The 12,331-nt window shown below is 40.7% G+C and overlaps 1 pseudogene; it reads left to right on the forward strand.

Moving 5' to 3' along the window:
• Window positions 1-9,790: 9,790 nt before the first annotated feature.
• Window positions 9,791-12,029, forward strand: LOC128240384 (uncharacterized; annotated as a pseudogene).
• The last annotated feature ends 302 nt before the right edge of the window (window positions 12,030-12,331 follow it).

Consider the following 12,331-nt stretch of genomic DNA (forward strand, 5'->3'; position numbering starts at 1 on the left):
TTTTAAATCGCTTATCCGAGATTTAATCCTATTAATTATTAGGATTAAAATAACGGGATTAAGCTCATTAGATGATCCCGATAATGTTTCGTGAAACCCAAAAATTAACAAGATCATCTTAATCTCGTTTTTGATCGCGATCAGCCGCTAATCCCTGGCGGATCGTAATTCATTGCATAACAATATACATGAAAGCTATTGATCTTGTTATTGGTTGTATTGTGTCTGCAGGTTCCGTAAAATATAGATCAACATTTTTAAAAGTGTTAGTTTATTATATTTTAAATATATTGGTACCAGAAGTGTTTCAATTTTACGTTTTAAAGTGATTTCAAGTGGTTGATCTTTTCCCGCGTTATTGTGACGTCATTTGAACAAAATGTTTCCGGTTATAGTCGGGTCGTTCTATTTACCGAATGGGTAAGAACGGGTTACTGAAAGGTTTTCTGAAATGAAATGAAGTATTTTTTAAACAATTCTTGAATGAAATAATGAACTATTGGTGTAAATATTAGGAATGAATTGCGGGGTTGATTCATTATCGGGGATATGAACGCAATTGGGTTGGTCAAAGTACGCGTGGAGTCCTTCGGACTCCACACACATTGACCAACCCAATTGCGTTCATACCCCGATAATGACATCAACCCCGCAATTCATTCCTTAAATAGATGCATTTGAAACTACTTGATAATTCACCTAATGAAATTGATTATCTTTCTTACAGCCAGTTACATATACACAGGTATGTATATATGTGTAACATCATTAAAATGCATTTGCAGACTATAATTTACCATTTAATAAATTAAAGATCAGTAGAATACATGATGGTTAATTCAATTTCAACATCAATGGACAATTTAATATGTTTTTTTCAATCGTATCATTTTAAATTTCATTTAAAAGATAATTGTTTGAGACATTGAGTACCTTATTTATATCAGGATATCTTATTAGTGGAAAATGTAGAAAAATCAGGGGTTTCCACATAGATTGACAATTATTGCTTGTAAATTAAGATCAATTTTGAACTTTTACATTTATTTTTTTTGAGAAGACGAGTGGGAAACACGTAGAATTCCGCTAGTCTGCTAAATATACCAGACATGAATGAAATGTCTGGCAGAATTATTTCAAAATCAGCTGACCTTGAATCTGGGCATAGTTCAAGTGTGTTTCTTTTATATGAGAGTTTGTTGAGTAGAAATCTGGAATTTCATGCTGAATATAAAACCTTTGTCACTTACGATCTGGTGTGGCACAAATAACGGAAAACGAGTTGATAACAACGAAACGTCATTGATGGAAAGATTTTAAAATATTTTCTTTAGCTATTTTTGCAAGTTTCTATACCATAATCAAAATATTTTGAATATAAATATATTTTTAAGAGAAAATCTATTCACAGGGTGCTGCTTTTCTGTGAAGTGCATATCTGAAAATGGGAGCTGTTCAACAATGACGATTGGTCGCGCGTCTGAAATTCGAGATCGATGGGGTATTGGCATTTCACGTCATTATTGATCGGTTTGAATTGTTCCGCCAGGTGAACGGGTGTAGATTTCTTATAGAAAATTGCCATATCTTTGTACAACATCTTGTACAAATGTCTTCTTTCGTTGTCGACTCTGAAAATTAACAACACTTTTTTTATATTTAAAATTGTAAAATAATTTACTCTTTTTTAGGGACGTGTCCACAGGAGTTTACCACCCAGGACAGCGAACTGACACGCTGAAGGAGAGATGATTCATCGAAAGACAATGAAATAAATCAGATCAAGTCAAATCCATGTAGAAAGCATACTTTGAATGTAATCTTTGTTACGGAAAAGGTGAGCTAGGTGAACAAACTTGTTCAAATATTACACTTGTATACCATACATAATAATTATAGCCCTCCTCAACGTTTAAGATAAGATAAGGTAATCTTTATTTAAAGTCGGTTATGATAAACATGAATAACACTAGCTGATAGATATTTTCCGACATAATAGATTATCTAATAACAGACAAACAAAAGACCTGAAAAGAGTCAAGATCATACTATCACATGTTAAAATGTTAATACGTACACAGGTTGCAATAGGATTATAGGCTTCATTATACAAATTTCCAGATACATCAAAAGTTACAAGAGAAAATATATTTATGATTTAAATACTAGTTTAATACATTAAGTGAAATTTAAATGAAGGCAACAGTAAGACACACATATGTAATTCAAACAGCAATACATATTTCAAGTGATAAGAAAGAAGTTAGCGGCTAATACAAAGCAGTTCAACATGAACGACAGATATTTTACTTAAACAATAAAATGCTAGAGGTGAACGCTAATCGTTTTTTTTTTTAAATAATTAAAACGAAAAAGAAATTAAGACACTGAAGAAAATCACGCATTACGATGCAAAGATAAAAAATGGGTATAAAAGATCCTTTTATTTCCACGGTCAGACCTGTGATGAACTGATTAGCATTCACTTCCAGCATAAGAATAAAACTAGACAACATAAAAGCATAGCTTTAACTAAGAAAACAAAGATGCATTACTTATATACTAATACATTCTTCTAAAGATAAGAACAGGAAAACACAGAAATAATATGACTATTAGCTATAAAGAGGTTATAATATCAGTAATGCGCATCACTTGTGGAATAAATAAACATTTAACAAAAGCACGTAGTTCACATTATATGCATAAAGCAGCTAAGACACATTTCAACTAAAACCATACATTTGTTATACAAGCACAAGCAGTGGTAAGTAAAGCTTACAAGCACACACGATAAAGTTTTAACATAGAAAGCGGCTAAACTATACACACATAGAGCATTTACATTTGCTGCCACTCTAAGTATGGATCAGTCTCTTAAACTCTTTGAAGTCAGTAGTTGTGCGTACCTCGTTTGGAAGACTGTTCCATACTTTCTTGGCCTCAAAACAAAAGCTTATATACCATAAATAACTGTATTTATACTAGGAATGCCAAGCATGTTTTTTTGTCTGAAAGAGTAATATTTAGATTTAACAGAGACAAGTTCTTGTATGGAAATGGGAGATATCATATGTAAGCATTTGAAATCTTCAACAGTGATATGTCTTAGCCTACTTATATGAAGGGTTGGCATATTTACCCGTTCTAATAGATGTTTATACCTAGATGTATAAACGTTAAAAAATAATTCCAATGCTCTATATTGCAGTTTTTCTAGTTTTTCAGTATTTTGATGATTACAGAAATGCCAGACTAAAGGGCAGTAGTTAAAATTGGAATGGACAAAACACTTGGAGATAAGCATTTTTGTATCTTGTGACAATCTAGACAAAACATTTATTTGCCGGGCTGATTTCTTACAAATAGTTGCAACATGAGCATAACAATTTAACAGTGAATCATTCTCTACTCCTAAGATTTTAACATTTTCTTCACATGGTATTTTTGAGTTTTCAATTTTGAAGGAATCTATTTTACTTAATGTGGACTTTCCGATACATATTGATTGAAATTTATCAGGATTTGCTTGCATGAGATTATCTTCAAACCACTTGATTAGAATACCACTTTCAGATTCAAGAACTTCTTTTACGTTTTTGATGTTGGAATCACAGTGAGATAAAGTATTGTCGTCAGCATAGTTGTAAACTTTGCCTTGATGAATGAAGTAAAATATATCATCGATAAAAATATTGAAAATCAAAGGACCCAAGACCGATCCCTGTTGTACACCTTTTGACATATCCATCCACTCACGGTGAAAATCACCCAGTTTTACTCTTTGTTTGCGGTTAGTCAAATACTCATGCATGAGGTCAGCAGCTTGGTCGGAGAGCCAATAGGCTTTAAGTTTTAGAACAATGAGATTGTCAGGGAGGCAGTCAATGGCATTGGACAGGTCCATCAGTATAGCCGCTACATACTCATGGTTGCCCAGGGCCCTCTTCCAATCCTCCATTAATCGGAGTAGAACTGTTTGACATCCAAAATTAGCTCTAACAGCAGATAACAATTTATGAAAAATATTTTCAAAATGAAAACAGAGTTGCTCACTAACTGACTGCTCAAGAACTTTGGATAAAGTAGGGAGAATACTGACAGGTCTATATTTTTTTCTGTTGGAATGGTTCTTCTTTTTTAAATAAGGGTGCAACTTGAGCCAGTTTGAGAGCATTTGGGAAATTTCCTGTTGCAAAGGATGTTGTTTGGAGTGATCACGGTAAAACACGTCGTGTATGTTAGTTTCCTTTATTTTTAGTAATACATATAATAACAACAAAACAGGAAGTTACGTTACGTAAGTGTCATACATTTCGCGCGTTACGTTACTCCCGTACCTCGCATTACGTCGCGCCTAATTCCCGAAATTCTCCCGGCCACGAATGTTTTAAGGTATACGTTCCCATAAAGTCTATTTAGCGTCCACTACTTCCAGCGGGTATAATTTCACTATAGGCCGAGTGGTTGCCCCCTTCGATGCGCTAATTTGTGCGGCCCTCGTAAATCCGTCATTACCGGTAATGAGTTTGTCTACAACTGCAAGGTCCCACTGCAACCTAGTTTTGATATCGTCTTAAACAATCACAATGTCCCCTCTGCGGATCCTCTGGTGATGGGTACCACTCTTTGTCCAGTATTCCGTTAACGATGTTAAGTATTCGTGTTTCCATCGGCGCCAGTAATGGTCAAGTAGATGAGCGTGTCGAGATTCTTTCTTCACTCCACGATGCGGGATGTATTGAAAGCATTTTGCTGGTGAATCGTCTGGCGGGTTTTCAATGAAACCTCTGTTTTCCTGTTCCTGTATGATATCCCCTTATTTCTGAAACAACAGCGGGTCCTTTCTAAGACGTCGGATTGTACTTTCTGGCCTCTTCTTCGTTATTTCGAAATTCGTTGGCAGGGGTTTATGATCTTTTTTTCATGGCAGCCTCGCCGTATATCTGCCAAGTGAAAATGTCAAACAGTCTCTCTAGGAGTCTAATGAATCTTTATCCCAAAATCTCGCGAGATCCTCGGTCTCTGAAACATGCGTTACTATGACGTCCACTGCTGTTGAAAAGGAAGTTCTGAGTTGCGTCGTTGTCGGACCAGACAGGAAGTAGCCAATGCGGGAACTTACGGCGCCTCTGATTGTCTTGTCACCTACGATCTCCCAGTAAAAATCGGCACCGATTAAAAGGGAAATCTCAAATGTCTCGTCCATGGTGATTGGATGTGCTAACTTAAGGGTCCTGAGATATGGCATGTCCATAATGGATTTTCGAAAGCGGTTATTGATTTGTTTTGCAATTACCGGGACAATCAATACTCGAATGGGAATCATACCCCCGTCATCCGCTTCTATTTTGACTGTTGCAGTATCGAGTTTTTGTACTGTGTGTGCAGGGTCACCAAATGCTGACAGATGAATGACGTCATTTCCGTCTCTCTTCAGATGTAATCGTTCGGCTAATGTCTGTGTTATGAATGACCTCTGGGCTCCCTCGTCCAACAATTTGTTTGCGGCGATAGAAATACCGTCAGCGTATACTGGGGCAACGGCGGTCTTTAGTAGAACGTCGGAACGACAAGGTTTTGCAGATGAGTGAAAGATTGTGGTATTACCATAAGCAGGAATTTGGTGGTGGACTTGACTTCCGGTTACGTCAGGACGCTGCACCACGGGATTGTCGGCGGTTGCAGATGCTAGAGTGGTGTTTACCATTACACATACGATAACGATACCTTGACGGACAGTTGGCCACCTGGTGGCGATAACTCAGAAAATTAAAACATAAATGGTTACTTTTCACAATAGAAAAACGATGCTCTAAATCACTCACGTTCTGACATTCTCCGGTATGCGCCATTTTGCAGTAAACACATTTTTTCTTTTTAATGCATCTTTTTGTGATGGATTCGGATGTGGATTCGGATGGACAAACACGTCACGGTCAGACGACTTTTGGACGCTTGTAAGGTATGAGGCAGTTGGTTGGAAGGTAAGTTGTTTCTGTGTCTGACCAGCCTCCATAATCTCTAGTTCTTTGTTTATCGCTACACGAAGTTCAGACAATGTCCAACTTCCGGTTCCATGTTATCTGGCTAAGTTTCCATAACTGTCCTTACCTAACGACTCGAGACCTCTGATCGTAGTTTGTATTCGATCTTAGAAATCACAGAGCTCTCTAATGTTGTTGGATGGGGAAGGCAACTGTACAAGTGTCTGCATGTATGCAAATGAAGTTTTGTGCTTTTGTCCAAAAAATTCGGTTAACAAATTCAGAGCTGCCTGTAGTAAGCATTGGTTAACGTGAAACCTTCGATTGTTTTCGCTGCGTCCCCTTCTAGCAAAGATTTTAAATACCCAAATTTCTGCACGTCGGATAACGTAGGATTTCGGTGAATGGTTGACTCCAATGAATACCAAAATGTTTGCCATATTACAAGTTCGCCGATAAAAGACGGGAGGGATAGTTTCGGCAATTTGTGGTAGTATGAAGGTGATGACTTGTTGCAATGACTCTACGATCGGCTCTTCTGGTCGAGATGACTGGTTTATGTTTCCGTATTCATCTTGAGCGTTGACGGCGGCAGTCGCTTCGGCGGGAGGTGTAGTTGTATTGGCGGAGGTAGCTTCGTCTGATAGTGCTCCTGAACCATCAGGGGTTACAGCGGCGGACGCAATGGCATGGATAATTGAAGTTACTGTAGCGAATTGCCTTTTCTCTCTCTGCAGTCGAAGTTTCAAACGTAAATTATTCGCGTTCGTCTCTTGCATCTCACGTGTAGTGTTGTCATCATCCATTTGCGATACAATTTTATCGTCAAGAATTTTCATTGCATCGATAATTCCATCAATCCAAAAGACAATAAACTCAATGTCATCTAATTTGTTACTCTCCTTTGCGGTTTCAAGCTGTACAAAAATGATCTTCTATGGATTCTCTGTGGCCGTCTCTCAGCGCTATTAGCTTCTGTAAATTCATGATCTATGTTTAGTCACGGAACCAAAATGTTGGGGTGATCACGGTAAAACACGTCGTGTAGGTTCGTTTCCTTTATATTTAGTAATACATAGAATAACAACAAAACAGGAAGTTACGTTAGGTAAGTGTCATACATTTCGCGCGTTACATCACTCCCGTACCTCGCATTACGTTGCGCCAAATTCCCAACATATGTGTTGACAATGTTTGGTAGGGGTTCAGTCAGTGATACCGCACCTGCTTTTATAACCCTTGGTGGGAGATTATCCACACGAGTGGCTTTCTTAGAGTCAGTATTGCATAACAGTATATGAACATATTTGTTGTCTACTGGTTTAAAGTCAATAACTTTAACATTTGGATTTCCTCTTTTGATTGCTTCTATGCTAGGGTGAGTATTGTCTACAATTACAGAACTGTTTGTACCTATATTGTTTGCTGTATTGACATTGATCAGACATGAGAATGTTTTTTTCATTTGAGATTACTTTGGCTTCTGAGTTTTGAACATTTTTGTTTGATAAAAAGGGTTTGATAGTAGGCCAAAAGTGCTTTGATTTCGGTCCAGCCCCACACCTTTCTTCGAAATGTACCTGCATAGACTTTCGTTTAAGGTCTTTTTACTAGATTTCGTTGCCTTTCATAAGCATTCCAGTTAAAATCATTTTTACATTTGAAAAAAATATTTCTAAGTTGTCGTAAGACATTAACTTCTATTAAATTAATCATTTCATTTAGTCGTACTCAACGTAATCTGCAGTTGCATATTTCTTTTTAAAAAATTGAAACATCCTTTCGGATGCATTGTGTCTGATTTTAAAAAGTGCACTGTAACGACGCATAACAGAATCGCCAAATAAACGAAATCGACCACGTTTATGCGGTGATTTTTAACGCATAAACGGGTCTTTATTATGTGGCGAAAAGGCACACTTTTGCCGCATAAAATAAAATTAAAACACATACAAGTACATTTGGGACAATCAGAAAATTGAATCGTCGTATGACGTCACGTATATTCTTGCCTTTTTGTCAGACTGACGGGCATGTACAATTGACAATGCGCACTTTCAATGTCATTTCAAAAGTTTCTAGAAAAAGCAATTGTTAACGCCGGACAACAGAATTCCAACAATCCTCACAGCTCCACCATGTGCTCTTTGTGCTCAGTTGAGCTAAGAATTATTTCCTTGTCAAGAACCACTGGTAATTGTGCGATTGTGAAATTTATTCACGTCTAGGTCATCAGCGTATATCTCTGGTTACCAGGGCAACGAAAGGAAAACTTTTGAAGAGTGTATGTTTTCCAAACACAACATTAGTCTTGGGCACTTGAACAAAAGGACTCAGATGACTGATTTAGGGTCATCATGGAGGTCTTTCTTTCATTGATTGTGTTTTTATGCACTAGTCATATGTAACCAAGAAAATGTAGATGTAAACACTCAAAGGGAAGTAATAGTTTATTTTCAACTTTCAATTTTGGCTCAAATTTAAAATATGACCTTAAATTTGACCAATTTGCCTGCCTATTTTTCCCGTATTTTTTTCAAAATGACAGTAATATGCTACGCCTTAATCTTAATCATCATCATTATCAACAATATCATCACAACCGCCATCATCATCACCACAATCACAACCACCACAACCACAACCACCACCACCATCATCATCATCCCCACAACCATCATCATTATAATTATCATACTCATCATCATCATCATCATCATCATCATCATCATCATCATCATCATCCTCATTCCTGTATTTTTTCAAAATGACAGTTATATGCTACGCCCTACTCTTAATCATCATCATAATCAACAACATTATCACAACCACCGCCATCATCTCCACAATCACAACCAACACCATCATCTCCACAATCACAACCACCACCATCATCATCATCCCCACCACCATCATCATCAGCAACGCCAGCATCATCATCATCATCGTTTTAACAATATTAACCTGCACACAGTGCCATGTAAACAAATTACTTTTAAGTAAAATAAATGACATGAAAATCTACAAATACACTGTTTTTACATTGTAATTTTTCTATACATCAGAATTTTAGAACTGCTTATGTGAGAAATAATATGCTTATACATACTTATGATAACACGACATAGAACTAAAACGAAAATAACATTTAAGAACCTTCTTTTGAGAATATTATGGCTCAATTTTTTTTATAATAATAACTTATTTTTGCATAAGAAAATGACATCAATAATGGTCAATTTCCATAGTAACAAATCCGTATCAACTGGGTTTTTTTTCGATGTGTTTTAACTAACCAAACGTATGGTTATGTTTGTGGTCACAGGTCCCATAGTTACAAATCGATGTCAATTATTCTGTTCCAGCCTATTTCGACTTGTCTTAAGGTGAACCAGGCGTTAATCCAACGCCTGTCCTTGATGATTTCTCGAATACTTAGGCACAATCCACTTCCACTTCCTGCCCTTCGAACTAGTCTACGCGCACAGACACGTGTAGGTACACACTCTAATTCAATGGATCCACTATGAATTTCGGGCAATGGTAAGCGCACTAACTTCGAAACATCTATAAATAATGAATTTACTTTAGATAACACAATTCTCATATGGGGAGAGCTTGTTATGCAAAGTCTAAATATGCATCCTAACATTTCATTCGGTTATTGAAGTATGTTTTTGTTTTCATGTGTTGGTGTCGTCCTCGTTTGTATCTTTTCTCATCGATTTGGAGCTTCAGAACGTCATACTGACTAAAAGCACTACGTCTTGATTCGCCGTCTTCGTCAAAACCTGATACATTGCATGGGTTCTACTGATGTGTGTCTGCGTCCGGGTTCGGCTGATGTGTGTCTGCGTCCGGGTTCGGCTGATGTGTGTCTGCGTCCGGGTTCTGCTGATGTGTGTCTGTGCCCGGGTACGGATTATGTGTGTCTTTGCCCGGGTTCTGCTGATGTGTGTCTGCGTCCTGATTCTGCTGATGTGTGTCTGCGTCCGGGTTCTGCTGATGTGTGTCTGCGTCCGGGTTCTGCTGATGTGTGTCTGTGCCCGGGTACTGATTATGTGTGCCTGTGCCCGGGTACTGCTGATGTGTGTCTGCGTCCTGGTTCTGCTGATGTGTGTCTGCGTCCGGGTTCAGCTGATGTGTGTCTGCGTCCGGGTTCTGCTGATGTGTGTCTGTGTCCGGGTTCAGCTGATGTGTGTCTGCGTCCGGGTTCTGCTGATGTGTGTCTGTGTCCGGGTTCTGCTGATGTGTGTCTGTGTCCAGGTACTGGTGATGTGTGTCTGTGCCCGGGTTCTGCTGATGTGTGTCTGCGTCCTGGTTCTGCTGATGTGTGTCTGTGTCCAGGTACTGATTATGTGTGTCTGTGCCCGGGTACTGCTGATGTGTGTCTGCGTCCTGGTTCTGCTGATGTGTGTCTGTGTCCGGGTTCAGCTGATGTGTGTCTGCGTCCGGGTTCTGCTGATGTGTGTCTGCGTCCGGGTTCTGCTGATATGTGTCTGTGTCCAGGTACTGGTGATGTGTGTCTGTGCCCGGGTTCTGCTGATGTGTGTCTGCGTCAGGGTTCTGCTAATGTGTGTCTGTGCCCGGGTTTTGTTGATGTGCGTCTGAGCCCGTGTTCTGCTTATATGTGTCTGCGTCCGGATTCTGCTGATGTGTGTCTGCGTCCGGGTTCTGCTGATGTGTGTCTGCGTCCGGGTTCTGCTGATGTGTGTCTGTGCCCGGGTTCTGTTGATGTGTGTCTGTGTCCGGGTTCTCCTTATGTGTGTCTGAGCCCGGGTTCTGCTTATATGTGTCTGCGTCCGGATTCTGCTGATGTGTGTCTGTGCCCGGGTTCTGTTGATGTGTGTCTGTGCCCGGGTTCTGTTGATGTGTGTCTGTGTCCGGGTTCTCCTGATGTGCGTCTGAGCCCGGGTTCTGCTTATATGTGTCTGCGTCCGGATTCTGCTGATGTGTGTCTGCGTCCGGGTTCTGCTGATGTGTGTCTGCGTCCGGGTTCTGCTGATGTGTGTCTGTGCCCGGGTTTTGTTGATGTGTGTCTGTGCCCGGGTTCTGTTGATGTGTGTCTGTGTCCGGGTTCTGCTGATGTGCTTCTGAGCCCGGGTTCTGCTTATATGTGTCTGCGTCCGGGTTCTGCTGATGTGTGTCTGCGTCCGGGTTCTCCTGATATGTGTCTGTGTCCGGGTTCTGCTGATGTGTGTCTGCGTCCGGGTTCTGCTGATGTGTGTCTGTGCCCGGGTTCTGTTGATGTGTGTCTGTGCCCGGGTTCTGCTGATGTGTGTCTGCGTCAGGGTTCTGCTAATGTGTGTCTGTGCCCGGGTTTTGTTGATGTGCGTCTGAGCCCGGGTTCTGCTTATATGTGTCTGCGTCCGGATTCTGCTGATGTGTGTCTGCGTCCGGGTTCTGCTGATGTGTGTCTGCGTCCGGGTTCTGCTGATGTGTGTCTGTGCCCGGGTTCTGTTGATGTGTGTCTGTGTCCGGGTTCTCCTGATGTGTGTCTGAGCCCGGGTTCTGCTTATATGTGTCTGCGTCCGGATTCTGCTGATGTGTGTCTGTGCCCGGGTTCTGTTGATGTGTGTCTGTGCCCGGGTTCTGTTGATGTGTGTCTGTGTCCGGGTTCTCCTGATGTGCGTCTGAGCCCGGGTTCTGCTTATATGTGTCTGCGTCCGGATTCTGCTGATGTGTGTCTGCGTCCGGGTTCTGCTGATGTGTGTCTGCGTCCGGGTTCTGCTGATGTGTGTCTGTGCCCGGGTTTTGTTGATGTGTGTCTGTGCCCGGGTTCTGTTGATGTGTGTCTGTGTCCGGGTTCTGCTGATGTGCGTCTGAGCCCGGGTTCTGCTTATATGTGTCTGCGTCCGGGTTCTGCTGATGTGTGTCTGCGTCCGGGTTCTCCTGATATGTGTCTGTGTCCGGGTTCTGCTGATGTGTGTCTGCGTCCGGGTTCTGCTGATGTGTGTCTGTGCCCGGGTTCTGTTGATGTGTGTCTGTGCCCGGGTTCTGTTGATGTGTGTCTGTGTCCGGGTTCTGCTGATGTGCGTCTGAGCCCGGGTTCTGCTTATATGTGTCTGCGTCCGGGTTCTGCTGATGTGTGTCTGCGTCCGGGTTCTCCTGATATGTGTCTGTGTCCGGGTTCTGCTGATGTGTGTCTGTGTCCGGGTTCTCCTGATGTGTGTATGTGCCCGTGTTCACCTGATGTGTGTCTGCGTCCGGGTTCTGCTGATGTGTGTCTGCGTCTACAACGTCGCTGTTAGCTTTTACGCAGGTTTGTAGATCTGAAGCGTTCAATTCTACGCTGAAATAGTGCATGCCACTGTGTCCTGGGAAATGGCTTACCACGATTGTTT

The sequence above is a fragment of the Mya arenaria genome, chromosome 7 (genome assembly GCF_026914265.1).
Source record: "Mya arenaria isolate MELC-2E11 chromosome 7, ASM2691426v1".
Taxonomy (NCBI): Eukaryota; Metazoa; Mollusca; class Bivalvia; order Myida; family Myidae; genus Mya; species Mya arenaria.